This window comes from Rhinatrema bivittatum, chromosome 9, assembly GCF_901001135.1.
Source record: "Rhinatrema bivittatum chromosome 9, aRhiBiv1.1, whole genome shotgun sequence".
NCBI classification, from domain to species: Eukaryota; Metazoa; Chordata; class Amphibia; order Gymnophiona; family Rhinatrematidae; genus Rhinatrema; species Rhinatrema bivittatum.
The window spans coordinates 154,353,011-154,373,645 of record NC_042623.1 but is presented as its reverse complement, the minus strand read 5'-3'; the positions used below and the strand labels follow the sequence as shown (position 1 = coordinate 154,373,645).

The following is a 20,635-nucleotide window of genomic DNA, read 5'->3' as shown; positions in this document are numbered from 1 at the left end:
TGGCGCATCAGGCACCAACAAAAGTACGCTGGATTTTAGTAGATACGCGCGTAGCCGCTAAAATCCTGGATTGGCGGGCGCAAGGCTACCGATTCCGTATAGCCGGCGCGCGCCGAGCCACGCAGCCTACCTCCGTTCCCTCCGAGGCCGCTCCGAAATCGGAGCGGCCTCGGAGGGAACTTTCTTTTGCCCTCCCCTCACCTTCCCCTCCCTTCCCCTACCTAACCCACCCCCCCGGCCCTGTCTAAACCCCCCCCTTACCTTTGTCGGGGGATTTACGCCTCCCGGAGGGAGACGTAAATCCCCGTGCGCCAGCGGGCCGCTAGCGCGCCGGGACACGACCGGAGGGTGTGGCCACGCCCCCGGACCCGCCCCCGAAACGCTACGTCCCACCCCGAAAACGCCGCGTGGATCGGGCCCGCCCCGACACGCCCCCTCGGAAAACCCCGGGACTTACGCAAGTCCCGGGGCTCTGCGCGCACCGGTAGGCCTATGTAAAATAGGCACACCGGCTCGCAGGGCCCTGCTCGCGTAAATCCGGGCGGATTTACGCGAGCAGGGCTCTTAAAATCCACCACTATGAGCAGAGGTATGTTTAATAGTTAAACTAACATTTTCAGGTTGTTTTTGTTTTTTTTTTTTAAGTCTTTGAGCAGCAGGTTCGAGGTCTAAGCCTTGAACTTTAGTTGCTTATTATGGTATGTTATCTGCTGTTTTTTAAATCAATGTCTGTCTGATGTAAGGTGCTTTGATCTTTGACATCTTTTGCAGTGGCTCTTGTTTTTGTTTAGTGTGTGTTATCTTTGATTTTATTTGTTTAACCCATTCTGTAGTTACACAATGTTAGTTTCCATATTATGAGCAACCACCCAGGAAAAAAAACTCTAGGTGTTATAGTGGATAATACATTGAAATCTGCTCAGTTTGCTGCAGCAGTCAAAAAAGAAAACAATGTTAGGAATTATTAGGAAGGGAATGGTGAATAAAACAGAGGATGTCATAATGCCTTCTGTATCTCTCTATGGTGAGACCCCACCTTGAATACTGTGTGTAATTCTGGTCACCGCATCTCAAAAAATATATAGTTGCATTGGAGAAGGTAGAGAGAAGGGCAACCAAAATAAAGGGCATGAAATGTTTCTCTTCTGAGGACAGGCTAAAGAGGTTAGGGCTGTTAAGCTTGAAGAAGATATGGCTGAGGGGGGGACATGATAGAGGTTTATAAAATCATGAGAACAGGTAAATGGTTATCTTCTCTTTCAGATAATAGTTCTAGGCGACACTACATGAAGTTAACAAGTAGAGAAGATTCTTTTTCATTCCGTGTACAATTAAGCTCTGGTATTCATTGCTGGAGGATGTGGTTAGGGCAGTTGGTGTAGTTGGGTTTAGAAAAGATTGGATGAGTTTCTGGAGGAGAAGTCTATAAACTGTTATTAATTAAGTTGACTTACAGGGGAATTTTAAATCCCCAGCGCGTGCCTATACCGGCAGATGCATGCATGGCCGGGCCACTTTGAATCTCCTAGTATGCGTGGAAGTGCCTGGTGTCTGAAAAGGGGTGGGGCAGGGGTTAGCCAAGACAGCGCGTGCCGGCAGCTGACTGGTGTGTGGAACTTACTTCAGCTTCTTAGAGCAAGTAAGTTTAAAAAAAAAAAAATTAGCTGTTAGGGTGGGTTTAGGAGTTGGGAAGAAAAGGGGAAAAGGGAGGGAGGATAAGGGGGTTAGGGAACTGGGCAAAGGCCCCGATCGCGTTGCCACGTGTGTATTGCAAAATCCCCCCCCCCCCCCCTTGAGACAGGTGCATGTTATAAAATCGGCGCGTCCATGTGCGTGCGCCGGGAATCTCCTGCACATGGACATCCGTATGCTGCATTGAAAATTTACCCCTCTGGGAATAGCCACTGCTTATTACCATCTTTATTAACATGGGATCTATTTAATGTTTGGGTACTTGCCAGGTACTTGTACCCTGGATTGGACACTATTTGGGAACAGGATGATGAGTTTGATGGACCCTCTGTCTGACCCAGTATGACAGCTTCTTATGTTGTTTGTTTTAGTTGTACTTTGTATAAAACTAATAGATATTGTGGAATATGAATCTTTAAATAGTATGGGGCAGAATTTGGCACTCCTTTACATAAGGATAGTCTTGTTTACTGGACAAAAATATGCAGAGGAGAATAAGCCCTGACCCCTTAAGCATTTGTGATGGTGACTTTAATTTTTTAGTGTACATGATATTGATGTATAGCTCCATGTTCCAGGGGACAAGCTAAGACAGTCCTAGTTTAATCTCATGGTATGCATGGGAATACAGTCCTGCCTTGCTTAGAGAATGCATTATAGTACAGCTTCATGCATGCACTGGGGTAAAACCAGGCGTGGCTCCGCTCATCCCCCTGGCCATGGAGCTATATGATCACCCTTTTTATGTGTAATGACAGATAATTTATCCTTGCTAACTGTGTACCCCTCCTTTGCAGGGGGTCTCCTTTGGGTACCGCAGGGCTAGGGAAATCACCTGTAGTCCCAGATCAGAGTGCAATGCATTGGGGGATAAGTGCTGCTATAAGGCTAAAGGGAAATCTCACAGTCCAAAAAAATTCAATCCTCACTGAGGCTGTACTCCAAACCAGGAAAAAAACCCCCAATTAATTTATTTTCAAAAATGAAAAATTCCACAGAGAGGTTCAGAAAAACAGGAAAAATACTGTATTTACAGTCCACAGTTCTTGATACACTCAGTCGCTCACAGTTTTTCTGTCACATCTCACAGTTCCCACAATTGTTCACATTTTTTATCAAACTTTTTCAGCTCAGACCACTTCTCATTTCTTCCCCATAATCTCCCTCCTAGTTTCCTTTTGTCATTGAGGCTCTGCAAGGAGAAAATAAAGAGTTGTCGTCTTAGTTGCCTTTGAAACTGGGTTTTCTACAAAGAGAATAGGTGTCCCCACAGACTTGAGATGTCCTTCTCCTCCTAGTTGGTCCCACCTGAACCAGAGTAGATTCTCTTCACCCACACCAGCAGAGCTCAAACTATCTCCTGAGATCTCCTCCTGCTCACTCTGTAGTTAATTTCAGGCTCTCGCTTGTACCTATATTCAACTCCTTTTTTGGAGTCTGCTCCTCCTATCAATCATAGTGCTTACACATACCTCCCTGAACCTTTCCTCACTGGAAATTTTCACAGTTTAATGTAGCCCCTTTCTAGTAAACTCAGGAGGAGTTTACACTTGAACACTTTTGCAAGCCACTGTATCCTATTGATACAATTCCCTATCAAGTCAGCAGATTTATATGGATTACAAGTGAAACAAGATTATTCCAGACAGTATACTGTTTATTGCAAACCAGTATTTATTTACTACATTTATATTCCGCAGATCCACAATTCTCATGCTCTTAAAGTAAATTTTCAAAGTCACAAATCATTATTTCATGGCATTTTTCTGGAAAATAATATTAAAAACTGAAAAACACTGCTTGCATAAGTATTCAACCCTTGTGCTGTGGAAGCTCCAAGTTTTCACAGATGAAAGATATCACCCTTATGATTGGCCTCTACCTGTGAATCATTAAACAAAAAAGGTCAGCTTTTCAGGATAAAAGACCCCCTAATTCCAGTACCATTGATCAGACTGTGAATCGGAAGGAAAGCTGTGAAAATGAAAACCAAAGAGCATGCTAACGAAACTAAAGATAAAGTTATAGACATGCCCAAGATAGGAAAAGACTACAAAATAAAATTCAAGTGCTTGGATATCCCTGTAATCACTGTTGAATCAATTGTGAGGAAATGGAAGTTGCATTGTACCATCCAGACACTGCCTAGACAGGGCCATCCCTCAAAACTCAGCATCAGAGTAAGAAGGAGACTTATGAAGGAAGCCACAAAGAGACCAGCAATCACTTTGAAGGAGCTAGAGAGTTCAGTGGCTGAGACTGGAGTGGAGGTGCACCAGTCAACCATATCAAGAGCTCTGCATACAACTGGCCTGCATGGGAGGGTGACTAGAAAGAAGCCATTACTAAAGAAAAACCACATCAAAGCACGTCTGGAATTTGCCAGAAAGCATCAGAGTAACCCAGCTAAAATGTGGGATAAATATTTTTGGTCAGATGAGACAAAATTGGAGCCCTTTTGCCGAAATTCAAAATGCTGTGTAGCACAGACCTAAACCTGCCCATTTCCTCAGCATCCTAACAGTAAAGTCTGGGGGTGGCAGCATCATGTTGTGGGGATGATTTTCTTCAATGAGGACTGGGCATCTTATTAAAATTTGAAGGATGGCTGGATAGTGCATCATCCAGGGAGATACTGTAACACAACCTGCTTCAGTCTGCTAAAAAACTAAAACTGGGAGAAAGTTCACCTTTCAGCATGACAATGATCCCAAACACAAGGCCAAAGCAACACAGGAGTGGTTGAACAACAAAAAGGTGAATGTTCTAAAATGGCCAAGTCAAAGTGCAGTTATCAATCCAATTGAGAATCTGTTTCACTATTTGAATATTGCAGTTCAATTGTGTCATCCCAAAAACCTGAACAACCTGGAGCAAATATGCCAGGAAGAATGGGCAAAAATCACTCCCAAACAGTGTGCAAAGCTGCTAGAAACTTACTCCAACAGACTGTTATTGCAGCAAAAGGTGGCTCTAACAAGTACTAGTAGGAAGGGACTGAATACTGATAAAAGCAGCATTTTTCAGTTTTTAATTTTTTGTAAAATAAATGGTTTATGACTTTGCAAATTTTACTTTAAGTGCATACTGGTTTGCAATAAACATAAGAAACTGCCATACTGGATCAGACCAAGGGTCCATCAAGCCCAGCATCCTGTTTCCAACAGTGGCCAGTCCAGGCTATACAAGTACCTGGCAAGTACCCAAAAAACTAAGTATATCCCATGCTACTGTTGCTAGTAATAGCAGTGGCTGTTTTTTTATCTGGAACAATCTGTGACTGTGTCATTTGTAAACACAAATCTGCTGACTTTTTAGGGGATCAAATACTTTTTCAAGCCACTGTATGTGATTTTCTAATATAGGAGTAAGCAACCTTTTTGAAATGGTGTGTCAGGATTTAAATCTGATTTAGATAACTCTGATCTCCTCCGTGACGTCTTTTATGTGCTGTGAGATTTGATTTTCTAGTAAATGTTTTATCACATTCACTGCACTGGAATGGTTTTCTTTCCTGAGTGAATTCTTTTATGTTCTGTGAGGAACCATTTGTGACTGAAACACTTATCACATTCAGAACACTTGCACCCTGATCTACCAGACTCCTTTCCCACAACTCTTGAATATTATTTTAATTGTCATTAATTTTTTTATTTAAAATATTCAATATGTAACAATATGATTGAAACTGATTTTTTTTTCCTCAGGTAAAAACAAAATTATAAGAAGAGAAAAATGTCTCCCTCCCTTCCCCCTTCCTCATTAATCCTCCCCCATTAGGAAAACAGAACAGGCCGCTATAGTATTTACACAGAAACTACATGCTAACTACCAGAATACCTCACCTTAGTGTAGAACCTCACCAAATACAGAAACAATGATCATATAAAAAGTATAAACAGAAATATGCAGACAAAAACTGAACTGGAAACTGCAACAAGCCAAACTCTGTATGTAGTACAACTATGGAAAAAATAATTGCCATGTCTCAAAACAAAACTAATAAATATAAAACAACATAATAGTAAAACATACCAAAAAAAAAATAAATTTCAAAATAGCTGACAGAATAACTTACAGTAATTTAAAACTCATACTCCAAATTTGATTTCCAAACGCCAATAAAATATTTCATAATAGCAGACTCATCAAATAACACACAATAATTAAAACTTCTTCTAAGAATACAAAAAAAAAATTGTTCTCCATATCTGGGAACTTGTGATTTCCAGTCACACTGTGATTATCATAAATTTGTTAGGGTGGGTGAGGGTGCACACAGACTTTATCTTCTTTCTCAAACATATACACATACTTTCTCGCTCTCTCTCCCTCCCACATGCAGTCACGTATACTTGGTCTCTCTCTCCCATTTGCAATTGCATTTACCCTTGGTCTCGCACGCTCACACTTACACTCACACACACAGACACATAAGGCTCACATATACACAATCAGTGCCTGGGTCTCTTCTGCTGCTGCTAGTGAGATAGAGGAAGGAGCCAGCAGCCACCATCTTTGGCCGCCACTGTAGGGTGAGTTCCATGGTGGTCTGCCTGCTTCAGCCACTAGTATCTATACTGCATGGGCCTGAAAGATAATGGGGTGGACAGCAGCAGAAGTCATGTTAATCAAACATCTCCTGTTGCTGCGGAGCCAGTCCTGTGATGAGAGCTGCAAGACTGGCCCCATGGCAGCAGATGTTTTATTATATATGACTCCTGCTGTCAGCAAGGGGGGGGGGGGGGAGAGAATCACAACATCATAGCTGCCTTCCTAATGCATCATTAGTAGCCACAGTGGCAGCAGCAGCAGTTGGAGTTTCTGCTTAGCTGTATTCCATGCTGTGCCATTTCACCATGCCACTAAAAATGCCCTTGTGTGCCACTCATGGCATGTGTGCCATAGGTTGCCAACCCCTGTTCAATTGCATTAAGGCAAAGTGGTAATGAAAGTTGTAACTGTTTCTGTATTGTCTGAAGTTGTGAATAAAAATTAAGGGGGTAATTTTCAAAGGTGTTGCGTGCATAAATGCAACATGCTAATGTAGCAATTTTCAAAAATCATTTGTGTGTTAAGTGTTCTTACTCAAGTAAATCCTATGGAGAATCTAATGGCATATATTGTAGCAATTTTCAAAAGTCCATCTACTTGAGTAAAGTGCTTGTATTTGAGTAAAACCCAGTTTTACATGAGTAAATGCTTTTTAAAATCAGGCCCTATGTTTTTAAGAAAAGATGGAAAGCAGTCAAAGCTCATTTTTCAAATTTTTATACACCTTATGTAAACATTTTTCCCCTCCTTCATGATTAGAAATGTCACTATTTTACAGACACTAAAGTAACCAACTGGGTCCATTTTTTTTTCTTCAAAATGGGAAGATCTCAGTTTTGGCTTTACCTCACTGCATGCATGGACTAGTAGAGCTGATTTCCATAAGAAAAGCAGGACTACATCTTTACGCATGCGGTGGGGTAAAACCAGGAGAGGATCAACCTATTCAGCCAGATAGTAAAACGTTTTATCCAGTACTTCAAGCAAATCCTTCTCTTTCAGCAGTCATGCAAGTATTTGGGTTTTTCAGCCACCATTAATGCGTTCTCTTTCATGGACTTAAGTCACCAAGTTAGATTCCTTAGAAATCTACAGCAGGCTCTGAAAGCAGCTCTGTTGAGCTGCACTCCACTTTTCAGACTCTGCCACAAGCAAGAGTTATTGTTCAAAATACCCTCTTATCTTCTGCTGTTTTCTTCGCATTCAGGTTATGAGCAGGTCAACCAAATTGGGTTTTCTGAATACTTTGCTCTACTGAGACCTAAACATCTAGCTGCCCTTGTTGCTCGGATCCGTCTCTGGAGTTTAATTTTATTTTAACTTTGCCAAAATATTGCTTTGCTTGCTTGTAGTTTCTGCCTAATCTTTATTTGCTTGTGTTGAAAACATTTTTTTCTAGCTGTATAGAACTTAAGAATCCTTTGCTAGCCTTTTATTTTAGAATCCTATGTTGTGTTTTTTTTTTTTTTTAAAGGGAGAGAGAAAGGAGCTTGCATCTTAAAGGAATGATTTCCTCTTACCCTCTCATCTTAGGGTATTTCCTTTTCCTAAATAATTCTTCCAAGTACTTAGGTTAATTGAATTAATATTAGACCTAAGTTCCATCTCTCAACATGTATGTTGGTCAAGTCATTCTCACCATCACTTATTAGATGAATGTCTTTTATTCATTGCAACAATTGTGCTTACCTCAAGACATACCAACTTATCTTCAGCTGACTGCAATGAAAAGGGAGCAGACTCATTTTTTTTTAACTCTAACTTTTCAAAACAATACAGTACAAGTAAATAGAAATACAGGTGACATGACAAAGATTGCAACTATGCATCCACAAACGCAGTACAACCTCCACACCCAATACAAACCCTGAATATCTCTTATCCCATTCTGACTGGCCTTTCAAAGAGAGAGTAAGTTTTTCCTTTAGGGCAATATCTAAGATCTTAAAATTCCAACAGAGAATAGAAGGGGAACTTTTCCACCGGTGTGCCACAGTCAAACGTGCTGCTTGCAATAAATGACCCACCGATTTTCCTGTAACCTCCCATTTCCCAGCGATTGGGCCACCTCCCCTTCAGAAAGAGAGCAGGGTCCACCCTCAACCCTGGACCACAGATATTATGAATAGAATCAGCCACCCGACTCCAGAACTCTGAGACCTCCAGGCACTCCCACCACATATGATAAAATGAACCAGGAATCCCTCCAGCAAGTTGAGCTAACATTACTGAATTTAGCATAGAAAGTCAGAGTACAGAATAGCCTGTTCAACAATTTATATTGCAGTTCCTACCCCTTACAACATATAGTAATTTGCCAAGGCCATTTCCAGTTGGCTTTTCAATCTTCAGCATCTGAAGTAGTACCCATATCCTGATTCCACAGTTGGATTATCCTAGGCGAAGCGGCTTTTTCCCACAAGACAGCTGATATGGACTTATATCAAACTGCAATCAAATGGGCCAAATTCTGCTTACAACTAAGGGGACCTTCTATCCTGTTGCTATCCTCCACCTCAGGGTGATCCCTAATTATCTTTGTCACATCCTTACATATAGAAAAGACTAGGGAATGGGTTGTGGGTGGTACATGGAACTCCTCAACCAGGTCCATAAATTATTTAACATGGCCATCATCAGCAACCCCCCTGCCGCCCACACTGACACATCAGGAGAGAGTGTATGCAAAGATAAATTTGGGTCCTATATGACATCCCTGATATGTAACAAAGTGGTATTTGGCAGGCTGAGCATCAGAGACACAATCCTCCATATTTTAAGAGTGTGGGCAAGCATAGGATTACTCCTTACTGCCTGCCAATATGAGAGCACAAGGTAGGTGGCATATGTAACAAGGATGCCAATCTGCACCCTCTCGCCCCCTCTTCGAGCGATAACCAAACCTGTGGGGCATCCTTCCCCAGCCATACACCCAGGCAGGACAACCCACAAGCCCAATCATACCACTGACAGTTGGGAAGACCTAGCCCTACAGGCTCATGAGGTTTGACCAGGATGTCATATTTCAGTGTGGGCAGCTTACCCTGCCAGATGAAACTAGAAATTGTCCCCCCTTTCCCCCCGGTAAAATCTGAAATGTCCGTATAGGCACGTCATAGGGCAAGTGCATAAAAGAACAGAGCAACCTTGGTAAAATAGCCATCTTGACCAAATTAACCCTCCCAAAAAGAGAGAGGTAAAGAAGACCACCTTTTCCAATCTACCCCAATAGACTTAAGAATCAGGACACAATTATCCTTAAATAGGCTAGAATAATCCCTTGAAACCCAGATACTTAAACCCTGTCTCTGCTTTCTTAAAAATGTCCCCTGCTGGAGCCATGCACCGGGTGGGTCCCAAGCACATCAACTCTGATTTAGTAAAATTAATAACATACCCTAAAAGAGCTCCAAATTTGTCAAATCTGGAAGTGAGCAAGATAGGTTTGAAACGTAAACCAAGGCATCATCTGCGTATAAGACATTTTGAGATATCACATGACACTTTACCCCCCCCACCCCGTCTCTGGAGATTCTGATTGCCTGCACAAGCGGCTCCACCACTAAATCAAAGAGTAGTGGAGACAGGGGACAGCCTTGCCGGGTTCCCCTAGCAATAACAAAACTAGAAGATATGACCCCCATTAGTCAACACCCGTGCCATAGGAGTGGTATATAAGGCACGGGCCCAAGAGAGGAAATCCTGGAGAAACCTGAACTGTTCCAAAACTGTGAACATATAGGCCCAGGAGACCCTGTCTAACGTCTTATCCGTGTTCATAGAGATTACAGCTCCTGACACCTGCTTCTGTCTAGTCTAGTGTAAAATATTAAACAGGCATCTCATATTCGGGCCAATACACTAAACCAAGCGGGAGAGTGGGCCCGGGCACGCGCACAGGCCACTCTCCTGTGCGCGCAATTCAGTAACTTAATTTATTTAAATTAGGGCTCGCGTTAAACGAGGCGCTAGGGACACTAGCACGTCCGTAGCGCCTCTTTTTTGACCGAAGCGGCGGCTGTCAGCGAGTTTGACAGCCGACACTCAATTTTGCCGGCTTCGGTTCTCAAACCCGCTGACAGCCATGGATTCTGAAACCGGACGCCGGCAAAATTGAGCATCCGGTTTTCAACCCGCAAGTGCGGGCCCTTTACATTTTTTTTTTTTTTATTTTTAACTTTTTTTTTAAGTTTTGGGGCCTCTGACTTAATATCGCCATGATATTAAGTCGGAGGGTGCACAGAAAAGCAGTTTTTACTGCTTTTCTCTGCACTTCCCTGGCGCCGGCAAAAATTAACGCCTACTTTTGGGTAGGCGCTAATTTCTTAAAGTAAAATGTGCGGCTTAGCTGCACATTTTACTTACTGTATTGCACGGGAATGACTAATAGGGCCATCCACATGCATTTGCATGTTGCGGGCGCTATTAGTCTCGGGGGGGGGGGGGGGTTGGACGCACGTTTTCGACACGCTATTACCCCTTACTGAATAAGGGGTAAAGCTAGCGCGTCAAACGCGCATCCAAATGCCGGTTAACAGTGTGCTCCACCGGCCTGATTGTTTGTAGAGAGTCTCCCTTTAATAATCCATCTGATCCTGGTGTACCAGAACAGGCAAGATCTCCTCAAGGCACGCTCGCAGGATCTTAGCCAAGAGCTTAAAATCATCCACATTAATAAGAGCGAATGTACGACAGGAGGAACATTCCAGCAGATCTCTATTAGTCTTATATTTCAGCACTAAAAGTGCTTTGGAAAGGGAACCCACCCGGGTGCCAGGAAAGCAAAGATAATTTAAAAAGTTCACCCAACCTAGGAACCTTTTCTTCTGCAAAAGCCTTGTGAAATTACAGGGGAAATTCATCCAGTCCTGGGCTTTTCTCCTCCATTAATGCCTTCAGAGCCTTAGTCATCTCCAGGGCAGAAATACCTGTTGCATCTTCCCCTGACACCTTGTATAAATTCAAGGGAATCAAAAGTCCAAAATATCCTGCCTGACTGGGTCAGATTGAGTTCAGTAAAAATCCCTAAAATAGGAGGAAAAGAGTCCATTAACATCCTTCGGGAGCTGCTTGATATTCCCCTGGCTATCTCGGATCCCATAGATTAAAGAGTTCTTTTTAGTCAACTGGATAGCCTTAGCTAACAAGGAGCTGGCTTTATTGCCATGCTCATGATAATACCATTGTTTCAGAAATGTATAGACTTTTTTCAATAATATCTACTTGTATCACTTTAAGGTGATCTCGAAGCAGACCTCATTTTCCAAAGCTATCGCAGGCTTGCGCTGTTAGCGCAAGCCTGCGATAGCTAGCGAAAGTAGCGCAGGTCTGCGCTACTGAAATCGGGGCGGAGTCGGCCCCGGAAGAGGAGGAGTCGGGGGCGTCACCGGGGTCGACTTCGCGAGGACAGCGCGCCAAGCGAAAAGGTAAGGCCCTTTTCGCTCGCTATTTCACGCCCAATAACTACATTTTCTATGGTGTAGTTATTGGGCGCGCTGCCGGACCGCCCCCCCCCCCCCCGCTTTGGCCCCCACCCCCCCCCCGTTAGCGCGATTTTCTAAAGTATCGCAGGCCTGCGATACTTTAGAAAATGAGGCCCATAGTTTCTTATGGGTTGCTGGAGAGCAATCTAGTTTATGCTGAGTTTCCAGTAACCTAATCTGACCTTCCAAGGCAACATGCTCAGCTTTTCTCTGTTTATTATGGTGATTGGCATAAGATATATAATATACCCGCATTTCATCGCTTTCAGGAACTCCAATTTAAGAGTAGGGTTAAAAGCGGTTGGAGGATTATGCACCTCAAAATCGGCTTTAACTGCCTGCAGTCCCTCTCAAAAATCAGCTCTCCCTAACAGGGATGTATGAAGTCTCCAGCATTTATAGCTCCCATCTCCACATACTAGAAACATCAGAGAAATAGCATGATGAGAGATAGTACATCCCAAAATATCAGCATCAAAATCTGAGTGAACCAATCCTCTGCTACACAGAAAAAAATTGAGGTGGCTATAAGTATGAAAGCGTGGAGAAAAATACATATAATTCCTACTACTAGAGTTTTGTAGCCTCCGGATATTGTTCACAAGATATAGACAATATCCACAAGATCAAAGGTCTGCATTAAGTCCCCAAGCCCCTTATCACTATCATCTTGTACCTTCCGGGCTCCCGACCTGTCAAGAAACGGACTCCAGTCTCCCCCCATACAAGCCTGCATCATTTCATAATTTACCAAGGTATTCTGCAGTTTACTGTAAAAAGCAGTCTGTTCCACAATTGCCCCGTAGACATTAATTAAGGTAAATGAACTCTTGTATAAAGTACATTCCAAAATTACATAGCGGCCTTCAGGGTCACAGTAGGAGCTGCGAACCTGCAATGGAAGATTTTTATGAATTAACACAGACTCTTACATTTGGAGGAAAAAAAGGCTGCATAGACCTGCCCCACCCATACTTGTTGCAATTTTGCATGCTCACTGGCCACAAGGTGGGTCTCTTGTAAGAAAGCAATAATGAAAGCAAAAATGAAATTTCAGACCTATTAGTAAAAATTTGTAACTTATCATTAAAATCATCCATTGTACCTGAAGACTGGAGGATAGCAAATGTAACCCCAATATTTAAAAAGGGCTCCAGGGGCGATCTGGGAAACTACAGACCGGTTAGCCGGACTTCAGTGCCAGGAAAAATAGTGGAAAGTGTTCTAAACATCAAAATCACAGAACATATAGAAAGACATGGTTTAATGGAACAAAGTCAGCATGGCTTTACCCAGGGCAAGTCTTGCCTCACAAATCTGCTTCACTTTTTTGAAGGAGTTAATAAACATGTGGATAAAGGTGAACCGGTAGATGTAGTATACTTGGATTTTCAGAAGGCGTTTGACAAAGTTCCTCATTTGAGGCTTCTAGGAAAAGTAAAAAGTCATGGGATAGGTGGTGATGTCCTTTCGTGGATTGCAAACTGGCTAAAAGACAGGAAACAGAGAGTAGGATTAAATGGGCAATTTTCTCAGTGGAAGGGAGTGGACAGTGGAGTGCCTCAGGGATCTGTATTGGGACCCTTACTTTTCAATACTACCTAATAAACGAAGCTTGACCGACGTGCCGCAAATGCGCAGTAGAGAGCAGCTCTACCGCGCATGCGAGCACATCGGTCACAGTGTGCCTCTTGAAAATAAAAATGGCGCTGTAGGAGCGGCGGCACCGGCCCGAAGACCCGGAGCGGCGGCGGCACCGGCCCGAAGACCCGGAGCGGCGGCCCGAAGACCCGGAGCGGCGGCGACGCGACCCGGAGCGGCAGGAGCGGCGGCCCGAAGACCCGGAGCGGCGGCGGCCCGAAGACCCGGAGCGGCGGGAGCGGCAGCGGCGGCCCGAAGAGCGGCGGCGGCACCGGCCCGAAGACCCGGGCAGGAGCGGCGGCGGTGGCGGCACCGGCCCGAAGACCTGGGCAGGAGCTGCGGCAGCGGCGGCCCGGAGCGGCGGCGGCATGCACGCGAGGGAGGGACAGACGGACGGAAGGAAGTCTGTCCCTCCCTCGCGCGCATGCCGCCGCCGCTCCGCGTCTTCGGGACGCCGCCGCTCTGGGTCTTCGGAGATCGACTGAGGGGAGGGGGGAGGGAGGAGTGACTGAGGGAGGGGGGAGGGGGGGGAGTGACTGAGGGGAGGGGAGAGGGAGGGAGGAGTGACTGAGGGGAGGAGGGGGAGAGTGACTGAGGGGAGGGAGCTGAGGGGGGAGGGAGGAGTGACTGAGGGGAGGGGGGGGGGAGGGAGGAGGGGGAGTGACTGAGGGGAGTGACTGAGGGAGGGGAGGGAGGGAGATAGGGGGGAGGGGAGTGAGGGGAGGGAGGAGGGGGGAGTGGGGAGAGAGGAGGGAGGGAGAGAGGGAGTGACTGAGGGGAGGAGGGGGGAGGTGGGAGGGGGAGGTGGGAGGGAGAATGAGGGGGAAGGAAATGATCCAAAAAAAATGTTAATGTAGCCCGTTTTAACGGGCTTAACGGCTTGTATATTTATAAATGATCTGGAAAGAAATACGACGAGTGAGATAATCAAATTTGCAGATGACACAAAATTGTTCAGAGTAGTTAAATCATAAGCAGATTGTGATAAATTGCAGGAAGACCTTGTGAGACTGGAAAATTGGGCATCCAAATGGCAGATGAAATTTAATGTGGATAAGTGCAAGGTGATGCATATAGGGAAAAATAACCTATGCTATAATTACACAATGTTGGATTCCATATTAGGTGCTACAACCCAAGAAAGAGATCTAGGTGTCATAGTGGATAACACATTGAAATCGTCGGTACAGTGTGCTGCGGCAGTCAAAAAAGCAAACAGAATGTTGGGAATTATTAGAAACGGAATGGTGAATAAAACGGAAAATGTCATAATACCTCTGTATCGCTCCATGGTGAGACCGCACCTTGAATACTGTGTACAATTCTGGTCGCCGCATCTCAAAAAAGATATAATTGCGATGGAGAAGGTACAGAGAAGGGCTACCAAAATAAGGGGAATGGAACAACTCCCCTATGAGGAAAGACTAAAGAGGTTAGGACTTTTCAGCTTGGAGAAGAGACGACAGGGGGGATATGATAGAGATGTTTAAAATCATGAGAGGTCTAGAACGGGTAGATGTGAATCGGTTATTTACTCTTTCGGATAGTAGAAAGACTAGGGGGCACTCCATGAAGTTAGCATGGGGCACATTTAAAACTAATCAGAGAAAGTTCTTTTTTACTCAACGCACAATTAAACTCTGGAATTTGTTTGCCAGAGGATGTGGTTAGTGCAGTTAGTATAGCTGTGTTTAAAAAAGGATTGGATAAGTTCTTGGAGGGGAAGTCCATTACCTGCGATTAAGTTCACTTAGAGAATAGCCACTGCCATTAGCAATGGTACATGGAATAGACTTACGGGCGGATTTTAAAAGCCCTGCTAGCGTAAATCCGCCCGGATTTACGCTAGCAGGGCCTTGCGCGCCGGCGCGCCTATTTTCCATAGGTCGCCGGCGCGCGCAGAGCCCCGGGACGCCCGTAGGTCCCGGGATTTTTGGAAGGGGGCGTGTCGGGGGCATGTCGGGGGGGGGGGGGGGCAGGACCCGATGACGTGGCGTTTCGGGGGTGGGGCGTGGAGTTTCGGGGGCGGGACCGGGGGCGTGGTCCAGGCCTTCGGACCAGCCCCCGGGTCGGAGCACGGCGCGCCAGCAGTCTGCTTCTCGCAGGCGTAAATCTACGGAGAAAGGTAAGGGGGGGTTTAGATAGGGCCGGGGGGGTGGGTTAGGTAGAGGAAGGGAACGGAGGCAGGCTGCGCGGCTCGGCGCGCGCCGGCTGCCCAAAATCGGCAGCCTTGCGCACGCCGATCCAGGATTTTAGAGGATACGCGCGGCTATGCGCGTATCTTATAAAATCCAGCGTACTTTTGTTTGCGCCTGCTGCGCAAACAAAAGTACGCGATCGCGCTGTTTTTAAAAATCTACCCCTTAGTTTTTGGGTACTTGCCAGGTTCTTATGGCCTGGATTGGCCACTGTTGGAAACAGGATGCTGGGCTTGATGGACCCTTGGTCTGACTCAGTATGGCATTTTCTTATGTTCTTATGTTCTAATAGTCACTGCCTTCTGTTTCAGAAACTGCAGAATCCTAGTGCATTTCACAAGGGATGAAATTCCCCTGGTGGTGGCAGGGCCGCCAGTTCCCTGTGAACTCGCTCTATCTTTATGCGTCCCTTTCGAGTCTGGATCCCCTTCACTTCTTGCAGCCAATTTGGAAAAAAAAGCCAACAGGTCTTTCCCTTCTACTTGTTTGGGCAAGCCTAGCACTCTATTTTTCTGTCTCCCCCCTATTCTCTATATCGTCAGTCTTTTTCCAGCAGGATTTCATTTTACCAGCGCGTCCACCTTTGAGCAAGCCTGCTTCTATGGCCAAGTCCAAAAGCAAAGCATGTTCAAGTACCATTGTCTGAATTATCAAGGCTGCTTACCCTGTAAAAATGTTGCTAGTAGTATTACTACTTTTAATAGAAACATGGAGTAATCTGCATGGAGCAGCAGTTTCTACCTTCAGAAACTTGCTGGGCAAACAGGATGGACCATTTGGTCTTTTTCTGCCATCATTACTATGTTACTATGATTTAAGAGAGCTTGAAGAGTGGTGAAAAGTTTGGCAGCTGTGATTCAATGCCATAAAGTACAGAGTCATATATTTCTGTGGTGCAGTAATCCAAAAGATCCAGATGCAATGGGGTGTGGGAGGGTGAAAGGCTAATGTACACAGACCATGAGTATGATTTTGGGATGATAGTATCTGGTGATCTGAAAGCAGCAAAGCAATGTGACAAGTTGGTAGCTAAAACTAGAGGAATGCTGGGCTGCATAGAGAGAGGAATAACCAGCAGGAAAAAGGAGGTGATAATACCCTTGTACAGGTCCTTGGTGAGGCTGCACCAGAAGTACTGTATTGAGTTTGGAAGACCATGACTCAAAGGATAGAGAGAGGATGGAAGTGGTCCAAAGGAAGGTGACCAGAATGATGTGAGTCTGAATCAGAAGACCGATGACAAGAGGCTGAAGGATCTAAATATGTATACTCTAGAGGAGAAGAGGTTCATGGGAGATTTAATTCAGACCTTCAGATACCTGAAAGGTATTAATGACGCAGAAATATGAATCATTTTTCATTGGTAATAAACTGTAAAACTAAGGGTCACAATATGAAACTTCAGGGGTGGGGGCGGATGACTCAGAACTAATATCATGAAATATTTCTTCACAGAGAAGGTGGTGGATGCCCTCCCAGAAGAGATGAAGATGAGTACAATAATTGAGTTCAAGAGGGCATTGGACAAACACTGCAGATCCCTAGAGACTAGAGGGTGGAAATGAAGAAATGGGGTAACCTAAGTTCACTTTGGATGTAATGTTTTTGCATGAGGGTAACCTGCATGGATTGGCAGTTACTATCCTTTTTTGCAGTTCAAATTTATTATTGGAAATATACTACACAACATAAAAAAAAAAAATTAGCCAACATCACACTTCATAGGAAGCAAGTCAGGTACATAGAATTACCAAAAAAATACAGTAAGAGAGAGTCTTTGCTGAAAAACAGAATTGTGTCTCACATTTTCCTTTGAGTAGGATCATGACTCTTTCTCTGGTGCAGCTAATTCAAATTTATAGGCACAAAGTGTTCTACCATATGTTTATATTCAAAACAGAATGGGCTTTGCAGAGTTGTAAAATCTTAATCACAACTGAAAGAATGAAGTCCAGAAGTCATTTATGCAGATGGGACAACCAAAGTCAAAGACTTCCAGATAATAACTTTGTATGATATTGGTGCCTTGAAGTGCAGTAAGCCAGTTATTATTCCCACACTTTCTACCAATAGTGTTGCAGATTAGAACAATAAAATAAAAAGTGGGCTAGGGAACCCTTATCAGCAGTGTTTACAAATTTAGCAATCTTAACAGGAATCCACAGAGCCCAATTTGCTATAACAATCTGTGCCAATACATCCGAAGGTGTTTGTTTTTAGAAGTTTATAAAACCTGGACACTTGCTTAGTCGAGGCAGAAATATCATTACACGTCAACTTACAAGGAGGAGGATCTGGTAAATCCGAGAAATTTATATTGTCAATATACAGTGCCAAATTGAAACCATGAAAAATATTGATGGGTAGGCAAACCAAATTGCTGCTTCAGAGTTGAAAAAGACTTCAATTGATTGTTAGATAATACATGATCTAAAGACCAGATATGTTTGCTGACCCAAAGACTGTTTATTGATTTGGAACTTGATGTATACCATAAGGGAATCTGTCTGGAGTATTGAAATTCCAGGTTCATCATACTAGAGAAATCTAAATGTCTCCTGTATAGCTGTAGAGCAAAATTTTCTTAACAGATGCGAAACACATTTCAGAAAGGCATGCCAATGGGATAAGAAATGAAAGGACATCCTCCAATTGAAGCTAAGTGGGCTTCGTGCTGAATGGATGATCCACAAACCACAGTGAGCCTGAAATGTTATGAAAGTATAGAGCAAACTCTCTAAGAAATTTAACTCCACCAAGGTCTCTAGAAAATTTCAGCTTCTCTAAAACAAATTGAGGAGTCTTAGATTGCCATAAAAATTGTATTTTATGTTTCTCATTCCAGTCTCCCAAAGGCAGATTTCTTCTCTTACCCCGCCCCAGCTTTTCAGCTTCTCCCCTGCTCATAAACCAATCCATTGTTTCTCCCCTTTGCCTGTACAACCCAGTTTGCCACTTCGCTTCTCTTCCTTTTTTTTCCTGCAAAAGGCGCTGCTTTTTTCTTATTCCTCCCCTATAACATGGTTTTCCTTTCCTCTCTCCTTTCACACCCAAGCTTGTCTTCCCTACTTCTTGCCTTTCCTCAGCTTGTCTTTTCTCTTAGCACAGCCCCCATGTTCCTGCGGCAGCTCAGGAGTAGATTCTGCAGCAGTTATGTTGTGCATTTGTTTAAACATAGAAATATAGAAACATGATGACAGAAAAAAGACCTTTATGGCCTTTCTAGTCTGCTTATCCACCCTACTAATTTAACTATAATTCCTCTCAAGCACTCAGAAACCCTTTTCTGTTTATCCCATACTTTCTTGAACTCAGGTACTGTCCTCGTCTCCACCACTTCTATGGGGAGGCTGCTCCATGCACCCATTAAACATCTCTGTAAAGAAGTATTTCCTTAGATTACTCATCCCATTAACCCTCGATCTAGATCCTTCTTTCCTTTGAAAGAGGCCTGCTTCCTCTGCATGCAAACCTTGGAGATATTTAAATATCTGTCATATCGCCTCTGTACTTTTTCTGTAAGGTATACATGTTTACATATTTAAGTCTGTCCCCATAGCTTCAGAATGAAGATCACTAACCACTTTATTAGCCAACCTTTGGACAACTCCAACTGTTTTACATTCTTTTAAAGATGCTGTCTCCAGAACTGTGGAGAGTATTCCAAATGTTGGCTCTCTAGGGGCAACATCAGCTGACTATTCCTCTCACTAGGCAACCAAGCATCTTTCTGTCTTTTGCCATTACCTTATGCTCTTCTTTTGTGCTTAGAAGAATTTCACAACCATATTGTACCTCTTCCTTAGGCTTTTTCATCCTAAATGTATAAACACTGCATTTTTTAAGCATTAAATCCTAGCTACCAGACCTTTCCTTGAACATCTCTACATCCCACAGCATGTTTCCACACACATTCCTGGCTGTCTACCCCATTGCAGATTTTGGTGGTATTGGCACAAAGGCAATCCTTACCCAATAATCCTTCCGCAATGTCACTTGCAAAAATTTTGAAAAGAACCGGTCCAAAGACCAATCCTGTGGCACCCCCACTAATAACGTCCCTCTCCTTGGAGTGAAACACATTTATCACTGCCCTTTGTTGTCTTCCGTTCAACCAGTTCTTAACCTGGTCAGTCACTTTAGGGCCCATATCAAGGGTGCCCAGTTTTATATGTTGCCTATGGAGGATCATGTCAAAGGCCTTACTAAAATGCAAGTACACTAAATCTAGTGCGCTCCCCGATCAGACTCTCTGGCTACACAATCAAGGAAATTGACTATATTTCCCTGACCAGACCTCTCTCTAGCATAGCCATGCTGACTTGGATCATGTATTCCACTGGATGCCAGAAACTGCACTATCCCGTTTTAATAGCAATTCCATTAATTTGCTCACCAAATGGTCAGACTAACTGATTTGTAGTTCCCAGACTCCTCCTTCCACTTCTATGAATAGGAACTACATCCACCTTTCTCCAGTCCTTTGGTGTTACTCCCAACTCTAAAGAAACTTAGAGAAGGTTTTGCAGCTCCACCTTTCAAAGTTTCCTTAAAACCCTTAGATGTGTCCCATCTGGCCCCATCACCTTAGTGACTCATGAACACACTTTACTGAAAATCAATTAAGATTTACTTATCTTTCAATCCTATTTGTGTTCATTTTATGTGGTCCTGTTCCTGGCCCTTGTACAGTGAACACTAATCAGAAATATTTGTTAAGCAATTTTGCTTTTTCCTTGTCAGCCTATACATATTCCTCCTCTTCATCTTTGAATCTCATAATGCCACTTTTGGATATCCTCTTATCACTGATATATCTTAAAAGAAAAAGTCTTGTCCCTCCATTTTACCATATTTTTCTTCTATTTGCATCTTTGCATTCCTGACTACTTTACCAGGTTCTCTTAGCTGTTCCAGATATTGTCATCTGTTTTCTTCTTTTTTGCAATTGCTTGTTTATGAACACCAATCTTTTTTCCTTTTCTAAAGTAGTAGCTGAAAAGATAACTATAGCTGTCTTTATCCCAGGACAAGCAGGATGCTAGTCCTCACATATGGGTGACGTCA

The 20,635-nt window shown here is 43.7% G+C and overlaps 1 protein-coding gene across 5 annotated transcripts in view; it reads left to right on the top strand.

Annotated features, from left to right (window-relative positions):
• ST6GAL1 (ST6 beta-galactoside alpha-2,6-sialyltransferase 1) overlaps nucleotides 1-20,635 on the top strand; it is a 239,412-nt gene that overhangs the window by 55,230 nt on the left and 163,547 nt on the right. Inside the window, exon 3 of one of the 5 annotated variants that reach the window (XM_029615811.1) lies at nucleotides 17,024-17,142. The exons of the other annotated variants lie outside the window; for them this stretch is intronic. The gene's annotated coding sequence lies outside the window, so the exon portion shown is untranslated. The remainder of the gene's footprint in view (nucleotides 1-17,023; nucleotides 17,143-20,635) is intronic. 5 annotated transcript variants of the gene reach the window in all.